The sequence below is a fragment of the Pyrgilauda ruficollis genome, unplaced genomic scaffold, assembly GCF_017590135.1.
Source record: "Pyrgilauda ruficollis isolate IOZ18807 unplaced genomic scaffold, ASM1759013v1 scaffold87, whole genome shotgun sequence".
Classification (NCBI taxonomy): domain Eukaryota; kingdom Metazoa; phylum Chordata; class Aves; order Passeriformes; family Passeridae; genus Pyrgilauda; species Pyrgilauda ruficollis.
Genome location: NW_024530710.1, coordinates 1,595,428 through 1,609,823, shown reverse-complemented (window position 1 = coordinate 1,609,823; position 14,396 = coordinate 1,595,428). Strand labels below are relative to the sequence as shown.

The 14,396-nt window shown below is 38.6% G+C and overlaps 1 protein-coding gene across 1 annotated transcript in view; it reads left to right on the top strand.

Moving 5' to 3' along the window:
• ADCY8 (adenylate cyclase 8) overlaps window positions 1-14,396 on the top strand; it is a 116,411-nt gene that overhangs the window by 15,377 nt on the left and 86,638 nt on the right. The window lies entirely within an intron of this gene.

The window sequence follows — 14,396 nt, the reverse complement described above, 5'->3', positions numbered from 1 at the left end:
ACATGAAAATAATGGAAAAAATATAGGAATACATAAGTAAATATAGAGACTAATTAATGCTTGCTGAGTAGCTGGAGCATTCTTAAGAGGTGGAAGAGTCCTGTTTCTAATTTTGCATCTAAAAGTCCATCCTAAACTCTGGGAGTGCTCATGGAATATCTTGTCTCTTGCCAAGTTTCTCCATGTGTGACATCCCCAACAGGTTCATTCGACCTGAGGATGCTCTCTGTCACTGCAGTAACAGAGCTCCTTCCATAGGGCTGGGCATCCCACACTGACACCAAAAGGGAATTGGGCTTTTACTGTGGAACAGACACAAAATATTTCCTTCCTTCTCCTATAACAAGAAAGCCCTTAGTAGCAGACAACAGTAACTCAGGGAACCTGTTGGCTAATGTTCTCTTCAAGGGCAACAAACTCTGACCTTGGCAGGATATTTTAATCCTGTTTTTCATGTTGTGAAGGGCAATTCAGTCTTTCAGCAAAATGCTTTCATTTACAGACTACAAAATCAGTAGTAGTCATTCAGAGTAATTATACAGACAACTTTAATGAATTATTTTCAGACAACCATTTCTACTCCTGCTAGACACAAGACTCTCTTTAAAAAATGAGTACTTTGCAAATTATGCTGGATTTTTTGTTCAAGGGGGAGGATGGTATTAAACACACAGGCAAAATACAGTTACTCTTGTTCTTAATGGAAGTCAGGTGGTAGGTTAAGGTAGGACATCCTAGGTTTTTCATCATAATAATAATTTTGAGTATGATACATACATTGACAGTGTATGGATTAGGATGCATTTTTCCAGATGCCTTGTCATCCAGCAAAGTTTTTATTGAATACTGAGGTCAGCAGGAGCTGGCACATCCCAGAGGAGGGATTTTACAGGTCTGAGTGGCAATGATCCTTCCATTTCAGTTTTCCAGTTGAACTGGGAGCTGAGGAGTGCCACATGCTTCCCACATGCTGCAGGTGTGTTCTGAAACTTAAATATTTCTATGTCACCACATTTTCCCTTCTGGGGGCCACCAGACATTTATCAGCCTAAGAAAGGCATTTCCACACCTAAAAGTCTGAGGTTGTAAGAAAGGCAGCAGTTCCACTGCTTTACTACTCACTAGGGAAATATAAAAGATGTGAGAGTGGAGTTTGGGGTTTTTCCAAATTCTGCAAAGAACTGAAAATTTTATCATAGAAACACACACACTTTTTGAAAAATATTAGCACTTCATAAAACTGTTCTGGTTCTCCATATTTATCTTGCTTGTCTCCAGGTATTGTTCCACAATATTTGTATTTTTAATATCATCTTGTGCAGTATTTTGTCACATATTCTACTTTTATAATCAATATTTTTCTCCTTAAAAGCAATAACTGGCATGATTTAGGGTCCTTGTCTTTTTTTGTAAACTCTGTGTAAAATACTGTATAAGAACATGTCAGAAAGTAAGAAAGAAGACCAAAAGGCCTGGAAAAATTAATTTATTACACTACTACATGGTGTATTTATTGGAAAAAATATGTAAGACTTGTACTCATATAATGATTAATCATGCTGACAAATGGATGTAAATATTCATGAGGATGACAACATGGAGAAGTCATTTGAACTTGTTCTTGTTTTCACCTAGAATTTAATATAGGTTACACACGTAGTTACTGTACAGTGTCAGCAGTGAGATATCACTTTATATCAACAACTAGTGAGTTCATAGTTCTGTACAATGGAGCTTGGCTGTGGCCTTATTTTACTTTTAAGAACAGAAAATTTCTCTTTCTTTTTTTTTTTTTTTTTTTTTGAAACAATCTGATCAATGCTAACTGGCTGAGTGGCACAACTTGTGCAGTAAGAACTGATTTAATCCTTGTAGGGATACCAAAATATTCAAATTGTTATCAGGAAGGAGCCATAAGCGATTCCTTAGGATATCTGAAATGCTTTGTTTCACTCATGTTCTCATACCTAACAGATTAAGATTGTTGGAAGAGATTGCTTTAAAGGGTCAGGATGAATATCTTCATTAAGGAGATGGAATCTGGATCAAGCATTAAACTCAATGAAGTGCCTCACCCTGTCATTACCTGTGACCCTTTTCCTCCATCCCTTTCATAATTTAACTACTAGAATTGCCTGGCTTTCAAAAAATATTAACCAGTTGGAAGACCAGTTTATAAAACTAATTGTCTTTAGTTTTCTTTTTTAAAGCTCAGAAGTAATGTTCTCTCCCCTGCCTGAATTCCTGGCTGAAATTCAAGATAGGATGGTTTTTGTGCCACAAAACACAGTGTCACCAGCCTTGGTATTCATACACCAGCATGTCCAAAAACCACACTCAGTTTCTTTTCAAGCACTGGTCTGCTTGAGTGCTCCTAGAAGCACAATATTTACGTATCCTGACTACAGTGATATTGACTTAAATATTAAATCTGTGAACTAAATACTCACTAAGACCAAACACTGTTTTGCTCCAGAAAATTTCCTTTTGAAGACAATCAGCTTCTGTGTGAATAGGTAAAGACTGACCTTGCTCCTGAGTGGGTTCCTTTACACAACCCGAGCTGCAAAAATATCCACATCATTCATGGCTGTTCATTGTATCAAATCCTGTACCCAGCCATCCTTATGTAAATAATCTGAGGGGCTTCTCTTGTTAGTTTATGTCCATCAAGTTTTAACAGTCTCCAGCAACATTCCTTGTATCAGCAGGATTCGCTATTCAACATCAGAGGCAGGTTGTTTTGCTTTGCGTCATTTATTTAATATTCCATGAACAGTCCAGTTTCTGTTTCTCGTGCTTATACAAGCAGGGAGAACAAAGGCATGGCTTGTATTGTCAGGCAAGGAGAATTTGGCTCACGGTAAATATCAGGGTTTGAAGTTAATCCCATCCTTGTTTTAAACCAGAATAAGCCACTGCCTTCAAAGGAATTAGTCCTAAATCACACCACTGTCAGTGCAAAATGAATCCTGCACTATATGTCTCCTCTGCTAGCAAAGTGTCAGGAGAAGCCTAATCCTTCATTATTTGTCTCTGGTATATTCTGTCAGCCGAGGACTGAATAAACTCTTTCCCACAGCACTCTCTGTACTTTTGATGTCAGTTTGACTTCTTCTAGCTCACCACACTGAAGCGTTCACCATGACTAATAGCAGAACAACACCCACAGGTTTCACAAAGGAAAATGTTTGTCCTCGCCTAACTCTCTGAGATAAAGTTTTAATCCAGCAGGTCTGGAATGTTGTAACCTCTCATGGCTTTTGTCTGGTACATTTCCATTTGCTCCTATGTCCTTTCCCTATTTTCTGTCCAGGATATCCCTAAATGATAGCTTAAAAAACTTGAGATAAAGCAGACTTTAAAGGAAATATCAAATAACATTAGATATCAATAAAATCCCTGTTTAACCTTGAGTGACTCATGTCGTCTGCTGTGCCTAAGACATGTTCATTTCAGCCCTGGAGGACAAAGTCTCCTGGGCCCTACTATAAATTCCCAGCCATCCTAAAGCTTTCCTTGCAAGTTCATCCAAATCTTCATGGGCTCTCCATTGCCGGAAGTCTCCCAAGGTTTCAGCACTGATTCTCAGTGTGGCTAAGGATGCCTGAAATTCTGTGTACACTGAAGTAAGACTACAACTACTTCTTTTAGTATGCCCAAGATTTCTCTGAAGTGTAAATCTCATGTTTACAGCTCAACAGGGACAGCTAAGAAAATAGGTGTTTTTTCTTGGTTTTTTTTTTTTTGGTTTTCTTTTTTTGTTTTGTTTTGTTTTGTTTGTTTTTTTTTTTTTTTGTTTTGGGGTTTTTTAAGGTTTTGCTAGGAAAGGACTCTAAAAATGGAATTGTTGAGTTCTGTCTTTTCCTGGTTTTCAGATCTTCACTGTCAGCAACAAAAGGAGATACTGAGGGAAAAAATGAAGACAGGAATATCAATTTCTTTTATTGGAGCTTTCGGGTCACTTTTCAAAAAATAATTTTAAGTGGAAGCAGAGCAGCCATGATGAGAAATTTGAAGGGAGAAGATATTTTCCATGTTATTTCTGGTCTATCAAAGCTAAAACCTGATCTGGAGACTCTAAGTTGATTTTTGCTGTCTCACACATCAATCAGCTGTAAATTCAATGGGCAAACTCCATCACCAGTGACACCTGTGCAGAATGGCAGCCACAGGTCAAACTGTGGGGAAAAAACGTAGCCTTGAGATTGGCCTGCTGTAAAAAATAAGAACATTTGTTTACATCACTGTTTTGGCCTTTTTTTTTTTTTTTTGGGTGAATAGTTTAAAAAAAGAACAGCTGTAAGGGATAGTTTGTTTGCCAGCGGGTATCACTGATTAACACACACAGGTAATTATTAGAGCTTCCCATCAGAATACAAGCAGGTTTTGGAAAAGTACACTCAACACTGTGATATCCCTCATGTATTTTTCATTAGCAGTATTCTCAGTATTATTTCTGTTAAACCAATTCTCTTTTTAATAGGTATTAGTCTCACTCTGACACAGACTAGAGTGGATTTCATAAGGTTGTCTATTTCTTGATAAAGAGTTCAAGAGTAATTTCAGATCATTACATTTTGCTATCACTCTATTTTTTTCCATTGTAACATCAAAAGGGAAAAATAGTTTGCAGAATCTTGCATCTTCCTTTGTTCTATGGACATAGCTTGGTAATTCAGAGGAAAATACATGCAACCTGGCCTAACATACTAGGAAGAATAATGAAAAGCTTCTCTTGTTGTTAGAGCTCTGCGGAATGCACCAAGGCAGGGTCACCTGCACACAAATTATGACAATTGCCAGTTCTAGTGGGAAGAGCCATGGAGTAGGTCCTGCAGGTAATTTCTGGGACATGAATACAATTCATCAGATGGAAAGGACAATGACGTATTCCAGAAAAGATGAACAGCTGTCAGCCCTAAAAACATAATTATTGGTCATTCTCTTTTCACATCTTACTTTGGATAAGAGCCATTATCCAGAGCAATAAAAAGAGCTGTGCAGAACAACACCCCAAAAATACTTAGCAGAAACTCACACTACGTAATTTGCTTCTCCTTAAAATGTAATGAAACTCTTTCCAATGCTGTAAAGCAACTTTGATATGTGGGTTTTTTTTTCTTTTTCTTCCATTACTCCTCATTAGTTGCATCATCTAATAAGGGATCTACTAGGATTTCTTCTGCTTTGGGTATCTGACATTGACTTAGGTAAAACTATTGTAACAATTTGAAGAAAATTTCCAGAACTGACTTTCACATCCTACTTTTAGATTGTCCAGGCTTATTCTAAACACAGTGATACTCTCAGACTTTCCCAGAGAAAGTGTCATCTGGAATTTTTTGTCAGTGAGATGATGTTTAGTGCTTGGTCCTCAAATGCTGGTACATTACTGGGAGACAGTTATTTAAAACTCAGATATCCATTAATGTAATGCAAGGAGAAAATTTAATATTTTGTAAGGGTTGCTTCAAAAAAACCCCAGAGCCATTATTTTTAATTCTCAATATCCAGGAAATCATGGATGTACTTCCCCATTTCAGATTAATTTCTTGTAAATCTTTGTTTAGATGTTGTAAATTTCAGTTGGAGTAATTTATTTCTCAAGCAGTTTTAAATGGAATGTGCTCCTTTTGAACATAATTACTTTGATATTTGTTTTGAACAGTAAATATGCAGTTTTTTAAGGGTGGACAGCTGCATAGAATCATAGAATATCCTGAGCTGAAAAGGATCTTCAAGGACCATTGAAGTTCAGCTCCTTGCCCTGCACCCGACAACTCCAGCAATCACCATGTGCCTGAGAACATTGTCCAAATCCTCATTCAGCTCTGTCAGGCTTGAGGCCCTGACCACTTCTCTGGAGAGCCTGTTCCAGGGCCCAAACACCTTCTAGCTGAAGAACCTTTTCCTAATATCCAACCTGAACCTCCCTTGACACAACTTCAGGCCATTCCCTTGAGTGTTGTCACTGGTCAGGAGAGTGAGGAGACCAGTGCCTGACACTCCACCTCCCCTCATGAGGAAACTGCAGACTGTGATGACATCTATCATCAAGTAATTTCAGCTGTTCCTCATATGTCATCCTCTCCAGGTCCTTCAGCATCTTCATAATTTCTCTTTGAACATTTTGTAATAGCTTTATATCTTTCTAAGATCTCTGGTGCCCAAAACACAGGTCTTGAGGTGAGGCTGCCCCAGTGCAGAGCAGAGCGGGACAATCCCCTCCCTTGCCAGCTGACAATGCTCTGCCTGATGCCCCTCAGGACAGTCTTGACCCTCCTGGCTGCCAGGGCACCTCTGATTCATGTTCAACTTTCCATCAACCAGGACCCCCAGGTCCCTTTCCACAGCCCTGTCCCAGGTGCAGAATCCAGTACTTGTTTTTGTTAAACTTCATACAGCTGATGATTGCCCAGGTGTTTAATATGTCCAGGTCGATCTGAAGGGTCTCTCTGCCTTCAGGGGATCAACAGCTCCACCCAATTTATTGTCACTGGCAATAGAAAAGTATAGGGAAAATTTCAGAGTCAGACAGAGCTTCATGAGTCTGAAATATGGAAGTGCAGGAAGAGAAACAGCTGCTTTGCACTCCCCTCTGAGCAATGACCTGGGAAATACTATCTCTTTGTTTCCTAATTTTCACTGACTGCCACAGGCTGCTTCCAGTGTTCTCTACGGCACAGGATGATGTGCTGTGCCTTGTTTTTTTGCTGGGTTTTTTTTGTGTGTGTTTTTGCAAGATCTACTCCTGGTTAGACAGCACAGGTAATTTAAAGTATTTCTGTAGTACATGTGCTGTGGTTTCAGGGTCACATACATTTGAAGAAGAGATTCCTGTCTGAGCCCTTTATAACTTATAAAGACACCAAACAAGGAGATGCTTTTTGGCAATGAAATAATTATGTCTGGAAGATTTGTCTTTAGATTTCTCCTTGTCATTGCCCTGCAATACAGCTGTCTCAAAGCAGAGGAAAAAGGTACCTAACTAACATGTCAAAAAGAGAAGACTTTTTTTTCCTAAATGGGAGCATTTTAGACATCTGGAGGGGATAGCATTCGGAATACAAAATGATGACAAAAGGGTGCTGTGCTGCTCAGTGAACTGGAGATGTGACCACCAGATTTCACTGCATAGTTCAGGATCAGTTCCTAGCTAAGTGTCAGAGAGTTCAGTAAATACCTTACAGCCATGGAAAAGAGTTTCTAAAAAGTGAAGGTAATTTTCCCATCTTTGTCCATTCCCCTGTATGCATGGGCTATGACCCTGCCACTGACATTGTCCCAGTCATGTCTAGTCACTTTAACATCTATAAAAAAAGTACCAAAAAAGGATCCAAAGTCCCAGAATAGATTTGTTTTATTATTAAAATTATTCCTGAACTCTAAATTTTAGACAAACTCAAGGGGACTAGGAGGAGATATGTTGAAACTTTGGGGCTGCTCGATGGCACTAGCAGGGTTATGTATTTTCTTGACAGCCTCTGCATCCCTCAGTTATTTCAGTCCTTATGTGTCTGAAATGATTTAAGATACAATTATGGTATTTTATGATTGATATTATTTTCTTGGAAGATCTCTTGTACCACACCATGTTGCAAAAGTTTTGCCATAGTTGGTAGCTGACTTACAAAATTTGTGTGGCTTTAGCTATTTATAAGCAACTTAATCAGGCAATCAATTTTCTACATTTCTAATGAATTCAACGGGAGGAAGAACAAAAAAGGATACAGCTATTTTTTCTAATAACAAATCACACTCCTGAATACTAAAGATACATGTTTTCAAATACTATCTTGAACTGGAGCAATTGATTATATGCAAACTTGTCATTGTTCAAAGGGAAAACAGTTTTTGTTTTCTAAATCACTAACAGGACAAAAATTCATGTTAGAATATTCTGCAACAGGGTGGAGAAAACATTGTCTGAAACCAGTTGTTTTCATTGAAGGTAATATAATAATTTCTTGTGGTACCCTTTATGATTTGATAGGGCCAACCTGCTTGGAGGCTGCACATATTTTGCACCTTAAAGGCCAGTCTCTTCCTAAGCACTCTGTGAAGTCCTCTAATGACAGCTCTGCTAGCTACAAGATAAGGCATCTTAAAAGGTCTCAGCTCTCCTAGAGGCATAAATAAGATTGGAATTTTTGAAGAATCAGCCAATGTTCCCATGGGAGCTGTGCACAGCTGAACCACAAAATTCAGCTCTAAACATGAAATCAGATGGTGACACTGGTACAAATGGCTTCTTTCCCATGTAGCAAATCAAGGGTGGGTGGGGTAAAGCTGTTCTTAACCATCATAGTCTGTGCTTGTCTAACTTTACCATAAATAAACATTATGCTATTCTCCATCCCTGTCTTCCCAGGGGTGTGGTATATTTCTGTCTTTCAGTAAAGTACATGTATGTAGATAGATAAGAGTAGCACTCACTCCAGCTGTGAGTAGGAGTTAAACATCTGTTGTACTTATGCACTGAAAAATAGAGAGGATCAGGGACAACTGAGTTTTCCAGAAAGTCGAGGCATCAGTTTGGGCACCTTTGTGTGTCAGATTGGTTTCCAATAAAAGTTAGTGAAAAAGCAGCCACAAACTAAAACAAACAAAACTGGCTCTTAACACAGCTGGGGGAATTTAGCAGTTAGACCCAGGAGAAGTCAGAATGAGTGAACCTTAGGAATAAAAACACTCTTTACAAGGTGATTTAACAATAAGGCAGCAATGATTTCCATTTAATGAGTTGGCAGCAGTGCCAGCTATGAATGTTCACATGCTTCCTCTTCCTGTGGAGGCTGTGCTGTGAACTTAATCAGACGATTGCTCTAGATACGGCCAACACCAAATGTTTGTTTTTTAAGTTGGCTAAGTTCCCTGATATAGTTCACAGTATGGTCCCACAAATAATTGATCTGGCACGGCAAAGGGGAAGCTGTACTGAGGGATCAAGGTGGGCATAAGGCAGTACAGAGAAACAGGTACTTACTAGTTTCTCTGCCAAGAGCTTTGATTCATAAAATCATACTCTCAGTGGGAGAGAAAGGCTTGCTGCAGCTCAGCAGTGAGAGAGCTGTAGAGTCTGTGCTGCCAGATGTTCCCATTTTAGAGAAAGTAGAGCATTTTGGTCTTCTTGTGCAACTCTCAGTCCATTCCTGGTGATAAGTTCTTATAAAAGCATTTATTTTCCCTCAAATAACCCAAGAAACACAGTGATCAAGAAAGGAGAGAGCATTTTCTGAGACATTTTAATTACTAAAAAACAACCTTGTGGTGAACTTCTATTTTTAGTTAAACAACTAATGAAGAATCAAAATGCTTCTCCAAACTTAATTATCCAATAATAATTACCATAGCAACCAGTTCTTTATGTGGCACATGCTGAAAACACTCTCTAAGTTTACTTTCCCTGTTTTTCCAAAACAGTCAAGAAATACTCTAATTTCTTTCTAGAGCCCTGAGGATGTCTAGCTGGAGATTACATTGAAAACCATTTCTTTACTTCTCACTTGTGTTTGGGTGACATCAGCCCCAACACTGCTCTGTTTCTATGCAGCAGAAAAAAAATTGTCTGCTGAAGAGGTTAATAATAGGTTTATTTCTGCTAAACAATCTAGAGTGTATTTCTGCACTTGAGGTAGCAACACACAAGTTCACTGTCCTCCTGGATTTCAGAGTAATTTCAGCTTTCTCTCCTCTGCCTCCACTGTTCTTTCCATGTAGATATATGCTGTTGTCTCAACTTCTTGATGGAGATTGCATGCATCAGTTACCATCTTTTAGGACCATCTATCAATCAACATATTTCCAATCCATTTGGTTTGTTGAATGTTCATAAATATTCACTTTTCCTCAGGTTATGTATTTTTTGGAAGTGCTAAACTCAGTCAATCACTATACACTACATAAACATCTGTTAATGGCTGGTCTAATGGCCCTAAATTCCCTGATGGGCAACTCCATATTTCAAAAAGAGAAATCATGGTAAAACTAAAACACAGTCCAGTTATGATTTTTGAAGTCTTGAAACTTCTGACATTTGCCAAACCTTCTTTAACTTGCTTCCAGTTATTCATAAGCTCTCAGGATTCTGTGTAAACTCCTAAGGAAGGCCAACTCAGTTAGGTGATCTTAATAGCAGAAATGCCTAAGAATTGTTGCTGTGCTTAGCCCAATATCTCACCTGTGCCCTTCTGAACTTCCTGCTTCCTGGCCTAGATTCAACTCTGCCTTGAAAACTGTCTGTAGCTTATTGCCTACCACTTCACAACAGACACAGGAGTTACTTTGCCATCTTTTCAATGAATTTTCATTTTCCTGTTCTCTTGCATTACTATATTGTACCTGCTTTGATTATCACTTCTTCCTGATGAGCCATGTCTGGTGCCTTTTAGTTGTTTCTTTGAAACCTGGTGTTTCCCAAATCAACTCAAAATGTTTCCTTGGTTTCAGCTGTCTTGGAAAAGCCTTTTTTATATGAGTAGCAGATAAAAGTGATGTTATTGAATCAATGTGTTCTGTCAAATTTAAACTAAGCTCACTTGTCTGACTTGCACCCTCTCCTTTGATATCTTTTGGTTTTTGCTAGTTTTCATAATGATTTTGCAAAAGGTTCTGAGGTGCCTTTATGGAGGACACTTCATAAGTGACCATTTATTTGACAAGTGATTTTTATGTGGACTAAGTTCTTAACCATGTCCTATGAGAAATGAAGAGCAGAGTTTTGGAGTAAGAATTTTAATGGCTGCTTCTTCTTGAGCACCTCACTTCCAAAGGGACACTGAGGTGCTGGAGCATGTCCAAAGGAGGGCAATGAAACTGGTGAAGGGTCTGGAAAATGTGTCCTGTGAGGAGTGGCTGAGAGAGCAGGGCTTGTTTCATTTGCAGAAGAGGACACACAGGGGGACCTCACTGATTTCTACAACTACATTAGAGGAGGTTTTAGTGAGGTGGGTGTCAGTCTTTTCTGCCATGTCTCAAGTGAAAAGACAAAAAGAAATGCTCTTAAATTAGATTGTGCCAGGATTAGATATTAGAAACAAAATTCTCTTTGAGAGAGTTGGAATAAGTTGACCAGGGAGGCAGTAGAGTCTGGAATTAATCAAGAGGCATCTAGATGTGGAACCTTGGATGTTATTTAACGGTGATTATGGTGCTGCTGAGTTTGGTGCTTGGAATGGCTTCTCTTGAAGATCTCCTCCAACCTTGATGACTCTGTGATTCTGTGATTCTTCTGCCTCAGTGATCTTGTCAAGTAACTTCCTTTAGCTCTGTTCATCCTATTATGTGATTAGGTGTAACTGCAGGTTCAGCAGGGACAGTGACGATCCTGTTGCAGAGATATTCCCAAGCAGTGTGGTGAAGGGTGCCTTCATTGCATTTTTTAAATATTCAAGAAGCAGTCCCCCTCAAAGCCCCATTTAAAATCAAAATATATCACTCATGGCTTTTTAAGATCACTTGCTGTGCTACTACTGTTCGTTATTTAAGTGCTGTGCAAAGTACAAATTGACATAAATGTTGTGAAAGTATTTTTTTTCCACACTATGCCTCTGCTTCCCTACTGTGTGAGCAATGATTATTTTCAGGTCAGTCAAAAAGATATGAAACATTGTACATCTTTGAAAATAGAGTCTGTCCTGGCTTGCAGCCTTGATAAGTTGTAGAAAATCCTCCAAGACTTCTGAAATTGGCCCCAGTAAGCTCTAGAAAAAAAGGAGCAGCAATGAAAGACTCAAGTCTTACATGTCTTTTTTGTTCTTTTATTAACAAGAGCCCCAGATTAGTATGCCTTGCAAGTCATAATGCTTCACTCTTTGGAATGGTTTCAATCAGACTACCATGTGTCAGGAAAGCTGATTCTGCCCCTGCATAAGCTGTTGTTTTACCTGTAACATGTTTTCCATTATTCCCTTTGTCCAAATCAAATTATGTACCCATGAAATCTAATTGAAAGTCAAATTCCAGTGCATTTGCTCTAAGGAGATCTGCTGAAGTGAGTGGAACAAGTCCTGAGCATTAGCAGAGATGGGTGACTGAACTGGGCTCATGAGGAAATTGCAAATGACTTTGCAAGCAAAGGAGGCCACCTTGTCACTGCTTTCACTGTTGAAATGCATTTTTCAAATGTTCTGGAGGAATTTTTTTTTTTCACCCTCTACTCTAACCTTCCTAGTATGTGTGAAAATACAGTCCAGGCCAAAGTTAAAAGTCAGTCAAAAAGGTTTGAAAAGTTGACTCCTCCAACTTCCCACAGCTGATTTCAGTTGTCCTGCTGAACAATTCAGTTCTGAACTAGTTCTGATTGAGAGTCTTAATCTCATGTCAGCTCATCATACACCTCTTAGTGGCTTGCACCAGAAAGGAGTTATTTCATAGAAAAATTACTGCCTTCTCTGATTTATCTTGGAGCAAAGGCAGAGAGTGTCTGGGGGAAGCTGGCTGGTCTAGGGCAGCATGTCTCCAGTAAAATAGGGTATGGTAGACAACAGGAAAAAAGCAGAAAGTGAAAAGAGAGAACAGTGATACATGCAGAGTGACTAAAGAGCCTCAAATTCCTCCCTTTTAAAAAGTAAAAGTAAGGGGTTATGTTTTAAGTCAGTAAAATCAGGAACAATGATGAGCTAATTAATTGGAAATGGTTACTCACTGTTTATGAACATGATGCAGCACTCAAAGAAATTATAAAATTGAAATAAAGGAAACAAAAAGAAGCATTTTTATCATAAAGGACGTAATTAAATTGTTAAAAATCTTTATTATTGAGTGACATAGGAGCCAAATGGACTATTAACTTGATAAAGGCATCAGGAAAACTTGTGCAGGTGCACTGAGTATACCACTTCCAGCTTAGAGGATCCTGGAAGACAGGGAAATGCAAGGATCATGCTAATCATGTGCTACTTCTCACAAGCCTTGTGTAGACATCTACTTCTGGAAAAGGTTAAACAAAACTTCATCTGGAGCCAGGATATGCATTATTATTTATTCATGGACATAAATTGCAAATTAATTCCCTGTACCATACTAGAACAATACTCCAGATTCAGAAATATGGGAATATATAAAGCTGAAGTTTCTGCCAGATGCTTTTGGTCCGATATCAGATCTCTTTCAAACCCACATGACTGTGGGAAGTGGGACCTGCAGATCTGAGTCAAAGCATCACAATGAGATCAGGGAGTCCTCTAACAGGACAAACAACACTTGGATTTTTGGAAAACTGATTATTAGAGGATAGTAAAAAAAATACAATGTCTGTCCCAAAATGTTCTGCCATCACAGATTGCTGGAGTGTTCAAGACTGTTTTGACAAAACATCACTGAATGCTTGCTGTACTTTTGTATACGTTATCTACTGTTTTATCCTTCTACTCCTGCCTGAACACTCTCTGTTTTCCACCACCAGAAAAAGTATCCTGAATGATGAACACTTGGTCTGCCTTGCTGTGGTTGTTCTGGTGTTGTTATGATCCTGTAGGTATCACCCATAGCTATCAAAGCCTTTGAAATCTCAACTAATAACAAGGATGAGATATTGGATAAACGTACTGAGGCTGCAGAAATTTTTCCTGTCTCTAGTGCAGTCAAATGTTACCAGTTTCTTACTTACTTTCCCAACCAATCCTTGCTTCAATGGTGTTGATGTGCCCTGCCTTAAAAACATGCAGAGCACAAAGAAAGGTCAATGACAGATAAATAATCCACTGAAATTTACACTGCCCAAGGATCCACTCCCATTTGGCTTTCCTGAGTTCATATGGAAAAGGAAGAAGCTGTGACACAGCTTCTACAAGGAAAAGCACTTCAGCTCTTGTGTAGACTTCAGCAAAGAAAATGTCTGTGTACACAGGCACTGGCTGTGCAAGAATTTGCTTATCCTTTCAGCTTCCCCTGTTGAATGGTTCAGAATTCAGATTGTGTAAATTTGTCCTTTGGCATCAGCTGAAAATGAATGTATTTTATTTGGTTGCTAATAATAACTATTGTCTCTGATATTAATAATTAAATAACTATTATCACTGATAACTGTTATCACTGATATTAATTGATAGCTAACTGATATTCTTTGTTTTCCTTAATATGGCTTGCTTCCCAAACTAAAGCCATGGAGCAAATCACAAAGTTTCTCTTGCAGAAGAGGCAGTGCAAAAACAAATTGTTAATTACATATGTAATCATTCCTGGCTAGAGCTCTGTGAGTCAATTTTTGGAAACATAATTTGTGGTTCAACCAGAGTTTAATGCCCCCAAATATTGCATATCTCATCCTCAAGGCAGAGACAACTTACAAAGTTGATGTCTCTACTTAAGATCCAAGACATTCTTTTATGCAAACTTTCCTAACTGCTATTTTTGCAGCCTACAAAGCTGTCTTCATCTCTTTCATTTCTTTA